The sequence below is a fragment of the Rhineura floridana genome, chromosome 5 (assembly GCF_030035675.1).
Source record: "Rhineura floridana isolate rRhiFlo1 chromosome 5, rRhiFlo1.hap2, whole genome shotgun sequence".
Lineage (NCBI taxonomy): Eukaryota > Metazoa > Chordata > Lepidosauria > Squamata > Rhineuridae > Rhineura > Rhineura floridana.
In genome coordinates, this window is record NC_084484.1 from 22,857,917 (window position 1) to 22,881,102 (window position 23,186).

General features: G+C 41.7%; 1 protein-coding gene across 7 annotated transcripts in view; it reads right to left on the reverse strand.

Annotated features, from left to right (window-relative positions):
• Positions 1–23,186, reverse strand: part of DACH1 (dachshund family transcription factor 1) — a 585,162-nt gene that overhangs the window by 524,694 nt on the left and 37,282 nt on the right. The window contains exon 1 of one of the 7 annotated variants that reach the window (XM_061629974.1): positions 11,163–11,213. The exons of the other annotated variants lie outside the window; for them this stretch is intronic. The gene's annotated coding sequence lies outside the window, so the exon portion shown is untranslated. Of the gene's footprint in view, positions 1–11,162; positions 11,214–23,186 lie in introns of those variants that run through there. 7 annotated transcript variants of the gene reach the window in all.

A 23,186-nucleotide genomic window follows, 5' to 3' on the forward strand; every position in this document is an offset into this window, starting at 1 on the left:
CTTTTTAGTACCGAAGGAACACACATATGGCATGAACAAGTGGGTGGGGAGCACTCCCAATAATTTGTGACAAGGCATGCCTCCCAAGGGCCATAGCAGCCACCTGGTGAATGACAACGCTTTCCACACAGCAACAGTTTTGTGGTGGGCTCCATTACACTGTTAAACAGTTCCCAATGTGCCCATTAGCCTAGAAAGGTTGCGGACCTGGCTTAGATCCCGAGTTGCTCCTCCACTCATGTAAAGTGGAAGATTATTTCTCCATCTGCAGCCCCACATACCATATAATGCTGGGGGTACAGGGGGATGCAGAGGGAATGAGGTGGGAAAGCCCTGATCTATTTATGTTAATGGAATAAAAGTTAGGATCCAAACCTATATATTTACCTGAGTGAACTCAGTAACTTCTTAGCCCAACCACCACCATTTTCTTCTTCCTATAGCATAGGCAATGAAGAAAGAAGCAGCAATGGGACTACACCAAGGCTTCACATGGAATCAGTATGTCATTTATTTTATTTATTAAAATGTAAAGTACTCCATTGATAATCCAGATGTTTCATGCAGTGGATTTTCCTGTCTTTGTGAATATGGCAAAATGAGAGGAGGATTAAGGTGTGAATTTTTCCAATTCACACAATTCCTCCTTCACTACATTTTCTTGAAGTTGTCCCTACAGGCAACATTCCCAACTCTGTATATGGAACACAAGGACAAGCTGTGAAGATGATCAGGGAAATAAAAGTGTCAAAGTATGATGGAGTGAGTGCATAGGAAGGTACTATTCAGAGGGTCATAGACGATTGCCAAATGGTAGACAGAAGTCTTCCTATCAAAGTTTTTCTATAGGAGTTTTCATAGCAGCGTCATTGGTACATACAGCTAAGGAAGATAGAAAGCTGGGCTTCGGCATATGCAGAGGTAATCTCCATGCATGAACGCCATCAGTGTCAAAAACCATTTTTAAAATAGTTGCAGCTAAGTCATGTCCTCAACTGTGTCTATTTGTTCCAATAAGCAGAGAAGAAAAATGGCTGTGAAAAATACTGAAAATAATTTCAACTCTCAAATTGTTCATTTTTATATTTTTTGAAGGGAGAAAAAAGCCATGAGGAAGTTCCAAATGGAAGTAAGTGAGAAAAGGCTTAAAGCTTTCGTTTGGCTCTGTCATCCTGAAAGCGACTTTTTTCTTGCAGAGAAGCAGCCTGACGTTAAACCAAAGGGCAGGATCCATTTTCTTCAGTAACCATTCAGGCACTTGGTGCTCTCACTTCAACATATTCTCTTTTCAATTGCTCAATATATCAATTTCAAGCATCCAGAAACATGTCAGGCACACAAGAACATGTGATGATATTAACATTTACTCTCAACATGAAAAAAATAGAAAAATGTGTATGGTTTTATTATTATTATTATTATTATTAAGCACATAGCATTTTATTTGTTTGTGAGACATAAAACAATAAATAACTACTACAAAAAGGGTGGTATTCAATGCTGGCTAGCCCTACTCAGAGTAGACCCATTGAGGTTAATGGACAGGACTGACAGGTTCACTAATTTCAGTGGGTCTATTTGAGTAGGCCTTAGTTGAATACAACCCTTACAATCTAAACTTTGGAAGTGTATGTGGGGGCCATATGGTCACAGGTTTCCATATCACCTTTAGTTTTATTATAATAAAGAACTATCATAGTTTTAGAACTGTTATGTGAGACTGCAGAATCATTATCTATCCAAGAAGAGAGAATCACTATCCCTTCTTTATTTGGCATATATTTTTACAAGAGTCAAATGTTCTTGAAAATAAAAAAATGCTACTGATACTTCTGGATTTGTGGGCAAGGAACTCTAGGGAAATTTCTGGTTTGTTTTCAATATTCCAACCAGAGTCCATTTTTTACAGCTAATTCCTTGAATAGTGGCACACTGATGAAAAACCTGTATGTTATTATGTTTCATCCAGAACCCTATAAACGTTTTTCAAACATGGTCTGTCCTACTTTGTGAGCTCCTAGGGTTGGTTGGTTACAAAGATTCCTATGGACAACCATCAACAACATATTTTGCAAAGATCTTCCTGTGAACAGAGAAAAGGAGTCATGTAATGATCCTTCATAAAGAGTTGCAATTAAGCCTGCTCATCTCCTGAAATGAGCATGCAGGTCACTTTAAAGCGTCAGCAGATGCATCTGGGGTCAAAATAACCTCAAAAGCAAAACCAGTAAATAATGTTTAACATGAATTCTGCAACTAGGTATGATTTTAAAAAATCACAAGGTAGGTTGGAGTGGCGGGTAGCCATTTTAAAAATCTAGTTCATTAAGGAGTTTTTATAAACCTCTTGTGTACTACTGTCTCATAATACCATTTGAAGTGATATTAAGAAAAATGGCTAATTGTCTATTATGGACATTTGGGGAGTTTACCCTCTATGGTTCTTTTTCCACAAGAAATAGAAAAACAGGTTCTGTACTGAGCATCTGAAGATATGAAGAGTAACTAATAAAAAATAGCATTTTACAGGGTCATTTTGATCACTAGTGCCTTACATGAATGGTTGTTCAGTTTTGTCAGTTATTCCAAAAAGGATAGAATTGGCTTCAAATTCTATTTTCACCTAGATTTAGGGTGGGAAGACGGTGAGGAACACATGGCAAATTCAAGTCTCATCATGGTTGAGGAATTCTGGGAACAAGGAGTTGTGGGTGACTTGTGTAAAAAAAAATGCATTTTTTTCAGCACTACCACAGTACATTTGACCCCAACTGTCGCTGGAGCTTAATTCTACATATGTTTGCACCCTTGGTTTAATTATCCCTTTGCTAGGTGCTGCTCTTCTTTTTGCACTCAGTTTATACCGTAATATTTTTAAAAATCTAATTCTTTCACACATGAACATATATGCTAACAAAAATTAAGGGATTCCTCACACACACATTTGCATTTCCCACTACTTCCCAGATCACCAAGTAAAAGACTAATGCTCAATCACTGACTGAAGGACTTACATGGCTAACAATCTGTCACTAACTAGTGATTAATTTTCTGCCACCAAACATGTACATGTTAGTATTACTCCCCAATGTTCAGTTTAATTTAAGTACTTTCTGATTCATGAACAAGGGGAATAACACAGAGCTATAAAGAGGTAATCCAATCCAAGAATGGCCTTAACCCCTATAATCTGCACTTCAATGGCAAGGGAAACTGTATAGTTTTCAAACTATAATCAAGATTTTTTTTCCAGGCACACACTGGAGCTGTCCTTTGCTCCCATCACTTATTAGATTACAATAAAACGACCATGCTCTCTTTATGGTGGGAACAGAGCGACCCTGGGGTGATTTATAATCTTGTGAAACCCTGTCCACACTGCTGACCAGACTTTCTATTTTTTTAGGTCGCTATCTGTTTCTTCAACTGATGTCTTCCTGCTGTGACAACACTGTTGGATAACTGTCAGCGCACAAGTATTTCTCAGACTATGCATTATCTCTGTGCACATTTCTCGTGTGTTTTTTTCCCATTGGAAAGCATTTATGTGCTTCGTGTTTAGACAGCAAAGAACCATTGTAAACCTTTCTCATTATTTTGGGGCCTGACAAAAGAAAGTAAACTAAATAGGAGAAGAATGAAGTGGGTCGCCTTGTAACAAAAAGAACAAATGCACTGTCTCCTAAGCATCTGATCTAATCACTGGCTTGCAGCATACCAAGTTTCTATATTTTATATACATATTTAGGCCAACATATTGCTCCTGTTATACACACTCCCAAATTAAACAGTTACCATAAAATTTCCAAATACTGTTTATCCAATATCTGCCTTTTTAACATGTAACTTGAAAAACAAACACATTTACACACACACAGAGAGCGCTCTGTCACATTCACCTCTGGGTGTTCTCAAATCCTGTTGGCATGTATTTATGTATACTGTAGGACTAAATAAAAAAGCACAACACTTGGGGAAATCATTTGAAGGTCATTCATTGACTATTAATTTAGAATACTATATTATATAAAGAAATAAAGCTTCTCTGTATACTTCCAGATAAAACCATTCACTTTCCAAGTCAGATGTTAAGGATTATTTTAGACAGGGAAACAGCCATTTCCCCCTCCCTCTTTTTTTTAAACAGTTCATTCAACTTTTAATTGCTTGCTATTTCTGATGGGCTAGATGCACACATGGAAGTTACTTCTTTTTGATCAACAGGATCCTTCTTTCTGTGATTAGGAATGCATAGAGAAGCATCAGTGTAAATGGATTGTATGGAGATACAGCCAGAAGCATTTAGCAAGCAACTTTCATGATAATTAAAGAATTGCTGAGCACTGCTGAATGCATCCATGAACCAGAGCTTGGAAGATTACTTTAAAAAAGTAATAAATTACAATTATGGTTACATGGCCCCAAAAAGTAAATTATCATTACAACAGAGCTTGGAAAAGTTACTTTTTTTGAACTACAACTCCCATGAGCCCCAGCCAACATGGCCACTGGATTGGGCTGATGGGAGTTGTAGTTCAAAAAAGTAACTTTTCCAAGCTCTGCGAACTGTTCTAAAAGTAACTGATTACTTTACCGTTACTCAAAAGTAATTACTACAATTACACTTAAGTTACTTTTAAAAAAAATGGAGTACCTAGAAGGTGCTGACCTTGGCTGCTGCACATCTACGTAGCCTAAAACAACATTAAAAATAAGGACACACACAAAGGGTAGTAGAATAATTATTTTTATCAGTAAGATTAACAGAATGACATAGCAGAATCTCACAGCCACCACCACCCCACCACCACGCCAGCAATGGTGATACCCCAAAATACATACTTTTTAATAATAAAAATAATAATAATATTTAATTTGTGTGTCGCCTATCTGGCAAATAGCCACTCTAGGCGACGTACATTAAAATGGAATAAAATACAATAATATCAAAGCAGTCATATTAGTTACAATAAAATATTGGACAGTCATCAATACCTTCATAAAACATTTACATTTACAGTATATAATAGATGACAATTCATGGAGATTAACCCATCTCAAGGATCTCAAAGGCCTGTTGAAATAGCCACGTCTTCAGGGCCTTGCGGAATACATCCAGGGAAGGGGCATGTCGAAGATCAAACAGGAGGGAGTTCCAGAGAGTGGGGGTCACCACAGAAAAAGCCCTCTCCCTAGTGCCCACCAACCTAGCTGTTTTGGTTGGTGGGATTGAGAGAAGGCCTTGCGTGGCTGATCTGGTCGGGCGGCATAATTGGTGGCGGTGGAGGCGCTCTTTCAGGTAAACTGGGCCGAAACCGTACAGGGTTTTAAAGGTTAATACCAACACCTTGAATCGGGCCTGGAAAACAACCGGCAACCAGTGTAGATCAAATAACACCGGTGTAATGTGATCACGGCAGCAGCTGTTGGTAAGTAAGCGCGCCGCTGCATTCTGTATAAGTTGCAATTTCCGGGTCGTTTTCAAGGGTAACCCCACGTAGAGCGCATTACAGTAGTCCAATCGAGAGGTGACCAGGGCATGTACTACGAGCGGGAGCTGTTGAACAGGGAGGTAGGGTGGTAGCCTACGTATAAGGTGTAATTGATACCAAGCTGCCCGGCTCACGGCCGAAATCTGAGCCTCCATGGACAGCTTGGAATCAAGAACAACCCCGAGGTTGCGGATCTGGTCCTGTAGGGGCAACCTCACCCCGCCAAACACCAGGTCAACATCTCCTAACCCTCCCTTGTCTCCCACAAGCAGTACCTCGGTCTTATCAGGGTTCAGCTTCAGCCTGTTCCTGCCCATCCATCCACTCACGGATTCCAGGCACTTGGATACGGTCTCCACAGCCCTCTCCGGTGAAGATTTGAATGAGAGATAGAGCTGAGTGTCATCCGCATATTGGTGGCACTGCAGCCCAAATCGCCTGATGATCGCTCCCAGCGGCTTTACATAGATGTTAAATAGCATGGGAGAGAGGATAGAACCCTGTGGCACACCACAATTGAGAGGCCAAGGGTCTGAAACCTCATCACCCAATGCTACCTGTTGACGCCTATCGGAGAGAAAGGAATGGAACCACCGTAAAACCGTGCCTCCCAATCGAAATCAATTTTCACTTGAAATCAAATTTTACCCTTGAAATGCTGCTTTTACAAATACATTTCACTTATGTCTCATCTTTGCTTAAAGAGCACGTCAGACAAGAAATGTCTTTTTAGTCATTATGTTGAACGCATGCCTGTGTTGTGCTGCAAAAAACACCGCACCACCCCTTTCTACTAAAACACATTTTTATCAGTATGAATGAATGAATAACTTTATTGTTCATGGCCATCGGCCGCCACAATATAGTACAAAATACAAGGTAAGAGGTACAATAATGGCTACAGCCTCTATAAGTACAATATTTAGGAGTAGCAGATATCCTTAAAATTATTAAAACCTTCGTGGTCATGACATGCCAACTTGGCACCAGCTTTACATTTAAAATATCCTATCCGGTATCGGTTTAAACTAAAATTCATTCATAACACTCCTAACTTTACATTTAAAATATCCGGTCCGGTACTGATTTAAAATAGAATTCTTTCATAACGCTCCTAGACTAAAATTTGCTTTAGGTATTTAGACCTAATTTTGTCTGCAGTCAGGGCAAAATTTGCCACTTGACAGGTTAAAAACACATCTCCACCTGCTAACAGACACTAATTTGTTCTAGCAGAGGCCTGTTTGCCAGGGAGCAGATAATGGAGGAAAGAAATTTAGACCTCAGCTCTTTATACAGAGGGCAACTCATAAGGTAACGTATGACGTCCTCGACCTCACCAGACTTGCAAATACACAGGCACAGATGAATTGGGGTTTTGGCATATCTCCCCTCTAGCACAGCTGTGGGCATTGATTGGAAACGAAGAGCCGTGAAGGCTCTTCTCAGCAGCAGTGCATTTAGATAGGAGAAATATTTCTCCATGGCGAAAGTGATTTTGAAGATGGGATACCAAACGGAGAAAGAGGACTGAGTAGACACATAAAGATCCCATCTCTTAGCATATAAGAAAATTCTGTCCTTTAGGATCTGCTTCGCCTATCTCGAAAAGTGGGAGGGAGGAGATTCTATGCTTATCCCATATACCGACAATAGGGATTTAATCCGAGTCAACCAGCTGTTGTGTGTGGGGTTTTGGGATTGTTCCAGCAGACTTTTTTTTGGCAGACGCGAGTCCGCCATACAAGTCAATTTTAGCCAGTAGCCTGCCAAGGCCACATGGGCCATGACTTCTAGTGAGAAAATACCTGTCTCTACCCTCAAAAAGGCTGTGGGGGTACCTCTTGGCAGTGCCAACACAGATCGAAGGAATGAATTTTGTACCTTCTCTAGGGTGGAAGAATTGACATGGCCCCAGATCTCAGACCCATATAATAGCATGGGGATTATTTTCCTTTGGAAAACCTCAATGACAGGAGGAATCAAGCTACCTCCTTTAAATTTAAAGAACCGAAGTAAGAGTTGAATGGAGTGGTTAGCCTTCAGTTTGATCAACTCAAAATGTGGTTTCCAAGTGGACTTGTTAAAAGAGAGACCCAGGTATCTGTAGCTACGGCATTGCTTGATGGGCTTATCCTTTATTTTCCAATTATGGGTTCTGTTTTTCCCCCCAAATACTACTACATTAGTTTTGGAGTAGTTGATTAACAGATGTTCCCTGTCACAAAATGTTCCCAGTTGTCTTAACATTCTCCTCATGCCAATTTGGGTGATGGACAGAAGGGCTAGATTGTCGGCATACAATAGCACCGAAAGCTTATCATTTAAAATTGAAGGGGGGAAAGTACTCTAGCCCGGACAGTTCCATGACAATACTGTTAATATAGAAATTAAAGAGGAACGGGGCCAAAAGGCAGCCCTGGCGTACCCCTCTACTAGTTTGAAAAAAATCGGAGAGAAGACCATTGGCACCCAGCCTGACCCTAAGTGTGGTATCTGTGTGAAGCATCAGAAACAGCCAAAGCAGACGCCTATCAATATTGGTGGAGGATAGTTTTTGCCAAAGGCGATCCCTGTCAATGAGGTCGAAGGCAGATGAAAAGTCCACAAACGTGACAAATAACTCCTTTCTGGCAATCGACGAGTACTTCATGATTAAGTGGGAGAGTATAAAACATTGATCCATGGTGGACTTTCCCTTGGCAAAGCCCGCCTGTTCTTCCGCAATAATCGAGTTCTTGTTGGCCCACAGCTCCAATTTAGCCAATAAAAATTTAGCATAGATTTTGGCAGTCACGTCAAGGAGGCTGATTGGCCTGAAATTGGCCGGGTCAGCTTTCGAGCCCCTTTTGTGAAGTGGTATCACTATACTATCACCCCAGCCCTTAGGTATTGTACCATAGTGGTTAATAAAAGTGAACAACTTAGCAAGAACGGGGGCCCACCAATCAGGGTCAGCTTTAAGTAATTCAGCTGGAAGCATGTCCTCACCCGGCGCCTTCTTTCCAGGCAGGGAATTAACCAGAGTAGATATTTCAGAGGCCGTGACGGGTTCCCATTCCGGGCATTGTGTTAACAGATATTCAATTTTGAAATGAACATCTGTGGGAGGGGTAACCTTATTATAGATGGCAGAAAAATAGGAGCACCATTGGGATGACGTTATTTGATTATCCAAGCTGTTGTATTCTCCTTTTAAACCTTTAGAGATTAGCTTCCAGAACTTGGCCGTGTTACGTTCCAAAGCGGCAGACCCTAGTTCCAGCCATTGTTGTCAAATATAGTTTGCTCTTTTGGAGCGTACTAGATTTTTATATGCTCTGCGTAGCTGTATATAGGTGTCGTAATTTTCCAGCGTGTCTATCCGCCTTAAGTCCCTAATGGCATGAGCAAGATTATTTTTGGATTTAGCACACTGATTGTCAAACCAACCTCGATTCCTCAAGGGAGTCGGGGTAGAGCAGGTCAACAATGGCCATAGGGCCATAATTATGGAATTATAGCATTCAATAGGATCTGCTGCATCAAGAAGCTGCTCTCGCAAGTTGAATAGCGTTGATGTATTTAGGCGGCGAATTAGCTCGTCCTTAATCTTTCCATTCCAGCGGATTCTCTGGGAACCCTGCTTAATGATGCTATCAACAGGAATAGAAGCACTGGGTGGAATGGGCATAGGTGCTGTCAAGAGGGAACTAACAGGCATGTGATCACTCTCCGATCTAATCGAAACAGCGAAGGACTCAAGGTAAGGAATAAGGGGAGGAGACAGAATCATCAGATCGATGGCACTCCTCCCTCTTGGTCCATAGTACGTATACATGCCTGCCGTCGGAAATCCAGGGGAGCCATTACAAATAAAAAGCTGATATTTAAAGATGAGAGCAAATAACAAGTGTCCTGAAGAGTTGATGGTTAGATCCCTGGATTCCCTTAAGGGGAAGCCAGCTAAATCCTCCGCTGCCAAGCCCAATTTACTTCCTATTTCAGTATTGTTCGAGCCCAGTCTGGCATTAAAATCCCCCATCAATACAACTGAAGGGTCAGGAAACTCCTGAAATAAATGATTCAAAACCTGGTCTAGTTCTATCCAAACATGTTTACCCACCTGCCTAGGATTCCTGGGGGAAGCATAGACGTTAATCAAAAACCATTTCATATCGGGTGTCCAAGTAATTTGCGTAATTAAGATGTTGTTAGTGGGCATCACCTCTATCTGAGTAGCAATCACATTCAAATCAGCCGAAATTAGCGTGGCCAGTCCACCCCGTGGTCTGCCCCCTTTTGAAGATTTAGAGGCAGGGAGAGAAAAGGCAACAAAACCTGGGAGTCAGGGAAAAGATGATAAAGTAACCCAGGATTCCTGTATGCAGAGAATTTGAGAATGATTGCAAAATTCTTTGAACGAACAGTCCACAAGTTTAGTGGACCAGCCAGCAACATTCCAGGACAGAATTTGGGCAATTTTTTTAAAAAAAAGAAAATCTGTAACTGTACGAAATACAACATTCTCAGGCAAAAAGAAGTTATGAGACAACTGACATAAAAACACACAAAGCCTTGACAAACAGCAACAAAAATACTCTGGGCATTAGTATTTTCACATTTAAATTTTTTTACTCATCATTGGTTTTGCTTATTTACTGCCTTGGGCCAGTCTCTAACTCTAAGCCTAACCTACCTCACATGGCTGTTGTGAAGATACAGAAGGCAGAATTAAAATGGCTGCAGAAGGAAACTAAGGCTGCAATCCAATACATGTCTACTCAGAAGTAAGTCCCATTAAACCCAATGGAACTTACTTCTGAACAGACATGTATTGGATTGCAGGTTAGTCCTTGTGTTATAGGCATCAAATTTTACTTGCCCTAACCAGACTGATGCATCTTTGTACTATAACGTGTCATGTTTTTTCTCTCCTCCCCTCCCCGCAAATTAGTACAGCTTCAAGGCTTCAACCAGTCCTTATCTTACCCAATTAGTGCAATCTTATACACAATTTGATTTACTTGGGAGTAAGCTCCATTAAACATAAAGAGACTCACTTCTGAGTAGACTTGTATATATGTACTGTAACTATACAATGATTTCTAACAAGTGCCTAGACAAGGGCCTGTTTTGAACTCTTTGCATTTGCCATGGGGAGGGGGATTTTTTAATGTGCACAAAAGAACATCTGGGGAATACCTTCCTCAGACTACGAAGATGCATCCTGGTTGCTAGGAAGAAAGGAAGGGCAGGAAAGAAAACTGGAAGCAGCAGCTCTTTAGGACCCTGGCAGCTTGCTGCTGCAACTTCTGCCTGCCTCTCTCTCAGCCCGAAGCCTCAGCTGTGAGGAGGCTTTTGGCTCTGCTCCTTGCTCTCTCAGCAGCCCTGCTACTTCTGGGCAGCTATTTGCCAGTGGTGGTCTCTCTTCTCTCCGCTGGTAAGAGAGGGGAGGTAGGCAGAGGCCACAGCTCAGAGCTGTGCACGCTAAACCATGTCTCTCAGCCAGCAAGTATAGTCTCTCTCACTCAACCACCTCCCAGACCTTGCCGTGCCACAAAGTCAACATTTTCCCTTGGGGTGCAAAAAAATTAAAACTGCAAATGCAGCAAAGTAGCCAGGGAGGGCTACTCCCTTGCACCAAGTGCAAACACTGTATTAATACACACACATGTCGTCATCTCTCACCTCCACAGTTCTTCATCTCCATTCTGCCACTGCCTCCTTGCCCTCCAGCTCCTTTCTCCCTCCACTCTATTCTTCTCCACCACCGTCCATTTTTTTAACAATTTCTTCTCCACTCCACCCCCATCTCACCCTCCACCTCCTCCCTCATTGCTTCCTAAACATCCATAGAGCACGAGGGAAGAGCAATGCACAGAAGCACATGATTTTTATCCACGAATCAGAGAAGCAGAATGTTTCCCCTGCTTCCCCCCCAAAGTAACTGTCCAAAAGTAACCCTGGAAACATGACAATTACAGCTCATAAGTAATGAAATTACTCCTCTTTCTATTACAATGAAAATGTAAAGGAATTACCCATTTGTTCTGCAAAAAAGTAATAAATTACAAGTAATCTGCTTTTCCTAACAAATTACTTCCAAGCTCTGCCATGAACACCTTGATTCACAGAACCAAATTAGACAAGGGCAAGCCCATCTCTTTAAATGTGGGTCTGCCCCAATTATATATAAAGCGGAGAGTGGGCTGGGGGTCCAATTTTAAAAGCAAGGTAACCCTGTGCAATCTGTTCTCCCCAGGTGCTTTCCCCCCAGTGATCACATCTGGGATAAAAGTATTTGGGGGGCAGACTTTATGGTTGTAAGCCGCAAGCAAGCAGAAATACTCCTTACTTCCATGCCTCTTCTGCTCTTAAAATTGGACAATATATTACAATACCATTTTCAAAATATTGCAGAATAATCTGAGCCAGTAGCCCTCAAGTGATGAGGAAGAGATGCTAGCTCTGCCCTCTTTCCCCACCCCGTTTCCATTCAACAAGTTGGGAGGAGAGCTTCTGAAACAGGAGATTTGTTTCCATTCATATAGGCTCCCCAGGCAGTTTGGAATTCTAATCTTCCAAGATTCTAAACTGCGCTGTAAGCCTACACTAGCAGAGCAGGTTTCCTACTGCAGACGTTTGCTTTACAACTCACGGAAGACAATGAGATGGAGACCGCGGGTGGGGGCAAAGCTAGCTTCTCATCTCCACTGTCCACCATGAGCTTATGCACTATAAGTAAGAAAGTGTCTCTTAAGTTACAAAACCAATTAATTTCAGCCTATGCAATTTAACATACAGACTTTTCATCATGTAGTCACGAAAATGTGCTCTGCAACTCTTAACAATTTAGCTGTACACTTTTATCCTTATCTCCAATAGAACAAGAAAAATGACATTCAGGTTTCACAAAATTCTCTGCAATATTCAGAAGTTTAAAAGGCTATTATTCATTGTTTTGCTCATCATTACAAGCTGTTTCAGAAAGGTGAAAAAGTATTTAATTTCATTAAGGAGGGCAAATTGAAAATCACAATAAATAAGTCAGACTCTCCTTTGCTCTTAAGGAGGCAAGCTACTGTTTCATTCCTCTAAACGCTTGCTTAACAGGATAAGAAAAGTCTCAGGGAAAACTATCAATTAAAACTATGAAATTTCCCTGAGGAAAAATCTGCCTCCATCGTTTATACATTTCTTCAGTGACTTCAACATTTCTGCAAGTATCACAACTTGGTAAGGAATTTGGCACAGAATCAGGCAAAACCTATTAAGGTGAAAACAATTATTATTGCTACTACTACAATAAATAAATATTGTTAATTATTTCTGAAGTATCTAGAATGTCCCCTTCCTGTTTTATTTTTGTACAATCTATATAACACAGATACTGGAGGGTACTGGGAACATGAAGGGGAAGGAAATTGTTATAATTGTTGGGCTATCTAAAAGAAGCAAAATAAAAGCAGGTAGTTAATACAATAAAAATTTGGTAAATATAGTTAAACAATGTGATCTGAATGGATGGATTAGGAAATCAGGAAGGATGAAATGGATGACCTCAAGAGTTTTTTCATATGCAAAGGAACACTAAGCATGAGCAAAATAGAGCTTTCTATACACAGAATACAATATGTATATATATTCATAAAAAAGATGAAAGACCCAGAAGCCAAAGAAAGATAGGAACATAGGAAGCTGCCTTATACTGTATTATACCATTGGCCCATATAGCTGTTCATTGTCTACTCTGAAAGGCAGCGGCTCTCCAGGGTTTCAGAGGTCTTCCTACCCTACCAGGAGGTGGAATGTCCTGAAACTGGGACCTTCAACATGTAAAGCATGCTCTACCACTGAGCTACAGTCCTTCACAATGGAAAGGGGAGGGTCCACAGTGTAGTTTGGTCTACAATTGTCACAGCAACCATTGCAGCCACTGTCTGACAACATCTTTGGGTCATGCTGGTGTATGCAGCTTCTTAGGACATATCTTCCCATTGTCCTCAAATCACCTGGCAGCCTACGCTGGTGCATTCATTCATTCATTCATTCATTCATTAAACTTGTATACCGCCCCATAGCCGAAGCTCTCTGGGTGGTTTACAATAACTAAAAACAAATACAATTTAAAATACATCTTTTAAAAACAATTTAAAACACAATTTAACAATTTAAAACAATATAGAACACATGCTAAAATGCCTGGGAGAAGAGGAAAGCCTTGACCTGGCTCGAAAAGATAATAGCGTTGGCGCCAGGCCAATGTCAGACCCTTGCCAGTTGTGCCAGACCCTGTCAAGTCTTGAAACCTGGATTGCCTTATAGGAATGTTGAACCCTTCAATTGATATTGGCTTTGTTTTTGGAAGATGAACTGTACAAGGTAGTTTCTCATCCAGGCACTGACCACATCCAGCCAGACCTGCTTAGCTTCATCCAGATTACTTACCTACCTGTGTGAGTCCTGCAAGACCTGCTCCCTGTATTGTTGGCTCCCTGGCCTGCGAGGGTGGAGCCCTGTCTCTCCCTAGCTACAAAAGCAGCAACTGTTCTGTAGCTCTCAGCTCAGTTCTATGATGACAAGCCACACCAGAAAGGAAAAAAACAAAAGGAACAGAACGGCAACAGCCAACACAAAAGAAAAATACAAGGCACTCTGCACACAGAACCCAAAGCTGGAGGTAGTGAGCTCCAAAAAGAAAAAAGAAATTAGGGAGATAGCCAGATGCCATCATTACATGCATGAAGAAGACCCATTCACAGGTAGGACCAAACGGTCTCTTCTCTTGTGCATGTAGATGACATCAGGTGGGACGTATACAAGCTAGCCTATATAGGACGGGAAATATTTTAGAAAGAAAAGGAGCTGCCTATTGGCCTGGAAGCACAAGCTGCAAGACACGCCTCCCAAATGCTGTCTTCGTACAGGCATACATGTCTACTTTGTAGTGTGTGATAAATATATTAGGGCTAGATCAAGTTACACTCTGACAGACCTCATGTAAGTGCACATTTTAGGAAAACACTGCCAAAGTGGCAGCATCCCTAGTGGAATGAACCAAAATCATGGTTGGGGGGTATGTGAAGAGAAGTATAAGCCAACATAATACAAGCCCTGAGCCATCACACCAACGTGGAGGATGAGACCTTCCTACCCAGAGAAGCCAGGTGGAAGGATACAAAAAGGGAGTCTGATTGATGGAAGGGTTATCTGCGTGCAATATATATACCTTTAAAGCCCTGCATATATCTAAAGACTGTCAGGCCTTCTCAAGGGGTGGACAGGAGAAGGACAGAAGGTAGGGAGAATTGATTCTTGCTGACAGTGGAAAGGAGACAGAACTTCAGGCAGAAAGAATGGATTAGTAAGAAGGATTATCTTGTCCTTATAGAACACACATAGGTGTATGGTGACAGATAGAACATTGAGTTCAAAATTCCATGTAGCTCATGCGATGGCCATAAAAAACAAACCTTGAAATACAGTAAACATTAGGAAATAGATTTCAAAGATTCAAAAGGAGGCTTCTGCAGGGCAGTAAGAACTTTGCGTAAATCCCAAGTTCTGAAGTGGTGTTATGTCAGACGTAATGTTAAGAAATGTTTTAGGAACAGATGAGATCCCAAAGGTCTGCTGGGATCCTTAGACAAAAGGCAGGATAAGATGGAGGCCTGACACTTTAGAGTGTCCGGTTTAAGACCCATCGAGAGACTGAGTTCAGATATGCTGGCTTTCTTAGGGCAAACACCTCTCCTCCTGCACCAAAGAGAAGACCTTCTACATGGTCTGATACACTCGAAGGGTGGATGGACATCTGGAAGCCAACATGGTATCAATCACAAAAGTGGGGGAGACCTTCCTTGATGACATTTGCCATTTCAATTTCCAGGCATGAAGAGCTAACCAACCTGGATCCGAATGCAGAAACTGGCCTTGGGAGAGCAGATCTGCACACAGAGACAGGGGGCAGGGAGGAGTCACCACCAGGTTGACCAGATCAGGGCCTCTCTGGCCAGAAAGGAGCCATCATTAGTATTGTCTCTCTCTCTTTTCTTACCTTCTGCAAGCCTGGGGCAGGAGTCGGAACAGAGGGAAGGCATACAGCAGCCCAGGAAACTACAGGGCAGCCACTCCCTCCGTAGATGGAGCTACATACTGGGAGAAGAAACTGGGAACTTTGCAACTGTCCAAAGATGCAAAGAGATCCATCTGAACCATCTTGAAGTGGTCCACCAACCTCTGGAAGACCCAAGGATGAAGCCTCCACTCACAATTATGAAGTTGCTTGCTGCTTAGCTAATTTGCCTGCACGTCATCCTCTCGTCAAAGGTGTTTGGCCATGAGGGACACCAGGTGCTGTTCTCCCAATGGAGAAAGAGAGAGCCTTCCTCTTGGAGCACCAAAGATCTTGATCTACCCTGCTAATTAATTAATTAATGTGGGCCTTGGTTGTCACATTGTCAGTGCACATGAGCACCACCCTCAAGGATGGATATCCAAGAAGCAAAGTGCTGAACTATCAGATGGACTACCGTGAGCTCCAAGAGATTGATGAGCAGCAAAGTTTCTTCTGGTGACCACAGCCCCTGGATCATCTGCCCATAGCAGAGCCCCCCAGCCAGACTGGAGTCTGAGATGATGACTGGGGGAGGGGTCCATGAGAGGGACTCCTGAATCCACCACCGAAATGAGAGGCAAACCGATCTGGGCATGTGTATTGGTGGCAATGTCACTCTGAAAAAGCAGACTGCTGCTACTCTTGATGAAGAAGTGTGGTACTTCCTCAGGAGACACTAAGTCCAGGGTTGTCATAGTCTTACACAAGACAGACGCATAATGGGCATTCTGAAAAGATGGCTAGAATAAACTTCCTGAACATCAGAGTCCCCATTCCATTTCTCCCCATCCAGTACAATATTAACATTACCAGGGTCCTCAGTGAATGTCTGGATCTGCCTTTAAGATATGGTTCACTGTCTAAGGGAGGGTCTCTCCCTGAAAACTCTGTTAGGGCCAGGAGAACTGTGGGGTGTCACATTGGACTACTGAACCCTAGGCATGCAGGCAAACTGAACAGCAGGCTGATGTTGAGCACTGGTGACCTGGGTTCCACAAGCTGAAGAAGGTTCATGCCCAATAGGAGAATAAGCAGATATATTAGCAGAAATCACCCAGGAGTGTCTCCTTTAATTGCTGTAGCATCTAGGATGTCAGCTGCAGCCTGTGAGTCTCAGGTGGATTAGCCTCAGACCTGGAATGACTGATCCCCAAGGTTCAATGCAGTACTGCTAGGGCAGGGACCAAGGCAGTACCCTGAAACCCAGTAAAGTGCTCAGGAGAAGAATCAGCTGAAAAAACACAATTTAAGTCCATCCCATGGTCCCTGTCTTGCTCATCAGACAATTCCTCCACTGTGCTTAGGCTTCTGTATGCAAGGTGCTGGCTATCCTCATGGTCCATGTCATGACCAGGACCACAATCAGGAAAACAAGTATGCCACTGGTGCTGAGCTCCCTCTTTCTCAGTCCAGCCATTTAAAACAGTGCCAGCGAGAGAAGGTGTCAAACTTGAGCTCTGGCAAAGAGGGAGCGGATTCATCCGCTATAGTCGCTGGTGCCATAGACACTGGAGCCGTAGTAGAGGCTTTCGTCCGGGGGAGGGGGACAAAGCAGCATTAGCTTTGGTCGGGGCCACTGGCTTCTCTTTGCTTTTGCCCATTGTCGTATAAAACAACATCATGAACAGCTGGCAAGACCCACTGAAATAATGTAGGAGGAATGAAACAAAATGGGGAGCACTAGGTAGGACACGAGGAAAGGATGGTGTGAGAAGAAGAGCCACAACAAAGCCCTTTTCAATATGAAGGGCAAAACAGAGACAAAAAAAAATTTTTTATTTATTTAAGGAGAAGGGAAAGAGCAGGAAAAGGCAGGCTAGGTGGGAAAAGAAAGTTCTAATCCAACTTCGAAGGGGATTAAGCACTACCCCAAAACACACACAGGAAAAGACACAACAAAAACAGAAATTACCAGGACTGAGCCACAGAGAAAAGGCAGAGAGCTCACAAGCCAACAGCCACATCAGGCAAAGGCAGAATCGAACTGAGCTGAGAAAGCTGTAGAACGCCAAAAGCTCATGCAAAAACTGAACAGTGATTCTGCCTTCAACCACTAGGAGAAGCTCAGCTCCCACCTGATGTCATCTATATCTTCTATTTCCAGCTTTCTTTTAACCATAATTTACCATGACATCTGAATCACATAACTATGATTAACATTACCTCCAAAACATACTTTGCACACCCACTTCAAACCATGGTTTGGAGGTTACTGCTAACTCCAGTTCACCTGATTGGGGCATCAGAGCATGCTATGGTTAGATGTTTCCCAGAAATTAAAGAAGACCACACTGTATTTCCAATTCTTAAATACAGTGGAACTTTGTTATAACATGTTTCACGGTACCGCAGATCAGATATGCTATGGGTATGACGATGGCCCCAAATATAATACTGCATACAGTACAGTAGGGCCCCGCTCTACAGTGTGCCACTAATACAGCAGCTTTCAATTAGAGTAAAGCCCCACTCATATAGCTCTTCTTCTGCTTTTATGGCATTTTTTGGGAGTCGGGCGCCATTCTATTGAATAAGTTCCGCTTTTCAGTGGGTTTCGCTTTCTGGAGGGGGTTTGGAATGTAACCCGCCATATGAGTGGGGCCCTACTGTACTGTGGTTTTTGTTATAACACAGAACCTCTATAATGCGGGTGCATCCATTGTCCCCCAACCCCCACATTATAACAAGGTTCTACTGTAAATTAATTATTTAAACGATAAATTATGACTTCTGAACCAGGCCTTGGTTAAAACACATGTGAAAACAAAAACATTACTTCAGCGAGTAATTTTATTCATTATTTCCAGCTAATATGAGCATGGACATCTAAGAAAACTTGTTATAATTAAATTTCCTGTCACAATTAATTTAACAAAAATTATGGCCTTTGTATGGCTATCTCCCTAAAACAGACAGTGGACTGTATCCAATGCTGTGCCAGTGGGGTTCCACTGGTGCATCAGGACTTCTATTTCCTCTCCTCCCTCCACACACCCACAACATCTGCTCTGAAGGGTCCCCCAACCCTCCAGAGGTGATTTTGAGTGTATACAGAACCTGGATGGGACATGAGAAGAAGAGTAAGGTCCTTGCACCAGCAAACCTGCAGCACTGGATTCACCCCAGTATGTGTGACAAAATGCTCTAAAAAAAAGGGAACACAGGTCATATGGCATTTTCTACACTGCACTTGTACACAGGCAAAGCACATGTATATTTCCATTTATATTTTCAGTTTTTTTGTCCCATATTATTGGAAAATTGGCAGAGGCTTCAGTACATGCTGACAATAAAAACTATCTTCCCTTTTCCCTCTCCCTATATCCACCAGTCTAGTAAGATTTTTTTTTTAAAAAAATCAAATAATACTTTACAAATAGTTAATTAACTTGTTTTATAGTATAGCACAGTGGGGAGGAGAGCGTGCCTGGGAGTCCAGATTCTGTGAGTTCAAATCCCCTCGTGTCTCCTGGGTGTAACGAACCAGCTAAAGATCACATCCACAGTGAGTGGCTCAGGGGTTACGTGCCCTGCCACATGTGCAGCTGTGGGCAAGCTGCACAGTCCCAAGGAGCCCAGTTGCCCCCCAGCTGGCAATTGCGTATGGGGCTGGCTTGTGCAGCTGTGGCAAGCTAAGCAAGCCCTAGCCAGCTGGGGAGGACCAGCTTCAGAGGGAGGCAATGGTAAACCACCGCTGAATACCGCTTACCATAAAATCCCTATTCATAGGGTCGCCATAAGTCGGGATCGACTTGAAGGCAGTCCATTTTCATTTTTTCATAGTGAAGCTAAAAGGCAAATGTGTTTTGTTTACCATATACATGAAATACAACTTCCCCACAATAATAGCACCCTACCCCTACACCCACTTATTTGGGAATACTACTAGATTCCACATATATGGGTTTAGGACAGGGATACAAGTTATTGATTTTGATTACAACGTGCATTACAATGTGACAGAAAGTCCATTACATTTAATTCATTTCTATTTACCTAGTTTATATATATATTGGGGTATTGCTCTGACTGATTTCTCTGTTTTGCTCTCGTCTTCTAGCTCACAGGTCTTGTACATTAGTAATTATTTAAGATTTTCATCTTGCTCCAATCAGATGTCAAGCGCCACTTAATGATAAATAACAATGAGCATACTTAATATGTAACTAACCACAGATTTGATTATTTTCAAGGTGAAGTAAAAGCAACAACCTTTCAATGGAATAGTAATCCCCCAGCTGAGCACCTCTTGTAACGTCTTGGCCTGGGTTTGTTTTCCACAAATTTATTCTACTAGTAAGTTGCTCTGTGTCTGATATGCCAAGATCTCATAAAAACATTGCCCAGTGATATGACCAGACAGCAACCAAATCAGAGTATGATAACAGATTATTGCTGCCTTTCACCCCGTAAATTGGATTAAATCTATTTTCTTTATGGGTGACATCCATACAAGACCTTATTCACTGTGTACTTGAAACAGTATAATCAGGGAATAGCAAACATGACCCAATTCTGTTGTTTATTTTCAAAATTGTTTTTAACTGTATTGATACTAAATAAATAGCATTCCTCAAATACCTAATCAGGAACATGAATGCACATGACCCTAGCTGACAGCGGAACTGCACATGCAAGTGAAAGCTTGTGTATGGATCTTCATGCAACCCAATATTGAACTACTGTGCACTTCCAGTCCTGGTCAAATAGTTGGTGATAGCAAAGATCAGGAGTGAGGTGTGAGGGTGGAGAGCTAGTTCTTCCACACACTATTTACTAAAAAAAGTAAGGAGCCTCTCTAAAATGTATATTATAGTAACATTTGATGCTATGTTTCAGTATTATTATTATTATTTATTTAATTATTTAATTTGTATCCCGCCCTTCCTCCCAGCAGGAGCCCAGGGCACCAAACAAGGCACTAAAAACACTTTAAAACATCATAAAAACAAATCTTAAAATACATTAAGACAAAACAGCATTAAAAACATTTTAAAAACTTTTTTAAAAGGGTTGAAAACATTGTTAAAAAACATATTAAGCAATTCTGACACAGAATGTCAGTATTATGTATTCCAAACTAGTGTGCCTGGAGTGAAAGACGTTAGACTGACAGGCACATGGGAGAGAGCTTTTTCAGTTGTGGCCCCCAAGCTTTGGAACAGCCTACCCCAAGAAGTCCGCTCTGCTCCCTCCCTGATGGTTTTCCGGAGACTTCTGAAAACGATCTTGTTCCAGAGAGCCTTTGGGAGGGACTGAAGGTAGAGACTGACACTGATTTTATGCCTTCTACATTACATTTTACCCTTGTGGTCCCCTTTAGTACCACTCATATATATATGTGTGTGTATACACACACACACATACATATATACATATATATACACACATATATATATAGTATTTTAAGTATTTTAATTATATTTTATGTATTTTAATCTATTTTAATGTTTTGTGATTTTATTGTTTACAATTTTATTATGTACATGTTTGATTTTATTTTTGTAAGAGGACTGAGTGCCCTATTACAGGGTAGAAGGGCAGGATAGAAATGTTTTAAATAAATAAATAAATAATAAAATTAGAAGCACTCCAAAGGAAAAGGAAAAGGAAATCAGAACATTGGTTTTTCCATTTGTCCTGAACAACACTACTTTAGTGGGAAGAGGGAATGATATATAGCTACATCTGCTACAAGTTTCCTGGGTAGAATGGCACCTTACAAAGTTTACAAAAATTAATTATCAACCCACAGCCACTATCACCACAACCACACATTTCCACTAAAATGCTGTGTGTTGGATCAAAACAGGAAGCTAGATCTCTACTGATTCTCCCCTTTTTTCCCCTCTCAACATTATTTTAAAGAATCCTAACTCTCAGATGTGGATTGTCAGGAGGCACAAGTGGGTGCAGTGAGATGGAAGGGGCAGGGATGTTCCATTGTGCAAGTGGAATTCCACTTACTCTTCTTTGCATCAAAGCCCCTAAACAAATATACACTCAGTATACATCAACAGGGATTCCTCGTCTTGACTTTCAACATTGGGGAACAAAGCTTTCCCATTATCTGGCTTTCTTCCCAGATCTATCTAATCAATCAATCTATCTATCTATCTATCTATCCAATCTATCCATCTATCTATCTATCCATCTATCCATCTATCCATCTATCCATCTATCCATCTATCCATCTATCTACCTACCTACCTACCTACTTACTTACTTACTTAAAATAAATGAATTTAAACAAATAATTTGTTAACTCACCAATCATCAAACAAGTGAAGCCAGAGCAGGGTATGTCAAACATAAAATCAAACTAACAATTCCAGTATAAAATCAATCAGTATAACTCCTCCTCCTCACTCCAAAACTCAGCAGCCTAATTTATTTATTTATTTATTTATTTATTAAATTTGTGAGTCGCCCATCTGGCTGGTAAACCAGCCACACTGAGCGACGTACAAGATAAAACATGTAGTGAACATTAACATTTTTAAAAATTTAAAAACGTAACAGTAAAAGCCTAACCCATCCCAAAAGCCTGCCTGAAGAGCCAGGTCTTTAAGGCCCGGCGGAAGCTCAACATAGAAGGGGCATGGCGGAGATCATTTGGGAGAGAATTCCATAATGTGGGGGCCACTATTGAGAAGGCCCTCTCTCTGGTCCTCACCAGCCTAGCTGTTTTGACCGGCGGGATCGAGAGAAGGTCTTCTGAGGCTGATCTTGTTGAGCGGCATCCCTGACAATGTTGGAGGCGCTCCTTCAGATAAATTGGGCCCAAACCGTATAGGGTTTTAAAGGTCAAAACCAACACCTTGAATTGGGTTCGGCAAGCAACCGGTAACCAGTGCAACTCCTTCAGCACTGGAGTGATGTGATCTCGTCGGCGGCTGCCTTTGATCAGGCGAGCCGCCGCATTCTGTACCAGTTGCAATTTCCCAACCGTTTTCAAGGGTAACCCCACGTAGAGCGCATTACAGTAATCTAGGCGAGAGGTGACCAATACATCAAGAACCCACATATTAAAAGCCTGGTTAAAAAGGTACCTTTTTAGTTGGTACTGAGACTAACCAATGTTGGCACCAGACATATTTCAAGAGAGAGGACATTCCAAAGCCAGGGAACCACTGCTAAGAAGACCCTTGCACAAGCTAAAACATAGAGCATCCCCAGCAAGTCTTAATGCTTAGACACTCCTTCACGTAACTGGATCCAAAGTTGTTTAGGGCCTTAAAAGTCAGTGCAAGAACTTTAAAGCAGGGTTGATAGCATACAGGCAGCCAGTACAGGCTTTTCAGAACTAGTTTTACATGAGCTCAACTAGATAAAGGTTGGAGTACCCTCTGGAGCAGATTGAGGGAGGGGAACATGGGGAGAAGACAGCAAAGGAAAATCCCACTGTGTAAGTGGAACACCAAACAAGCCAAGCAATGCACTTGCTGCAGCATTCTGCACAAGCTGCAGCTTCCAAACCATTTTTAAGGGCAGCCTCAAATAGTCCATGCTCAAGCTAGTGCAAAACGCTGCAGCAACGAGTATTGTTTGGCTCATCAAGTTAGGTTTCATCAGCATACATGATGACTGCAGGT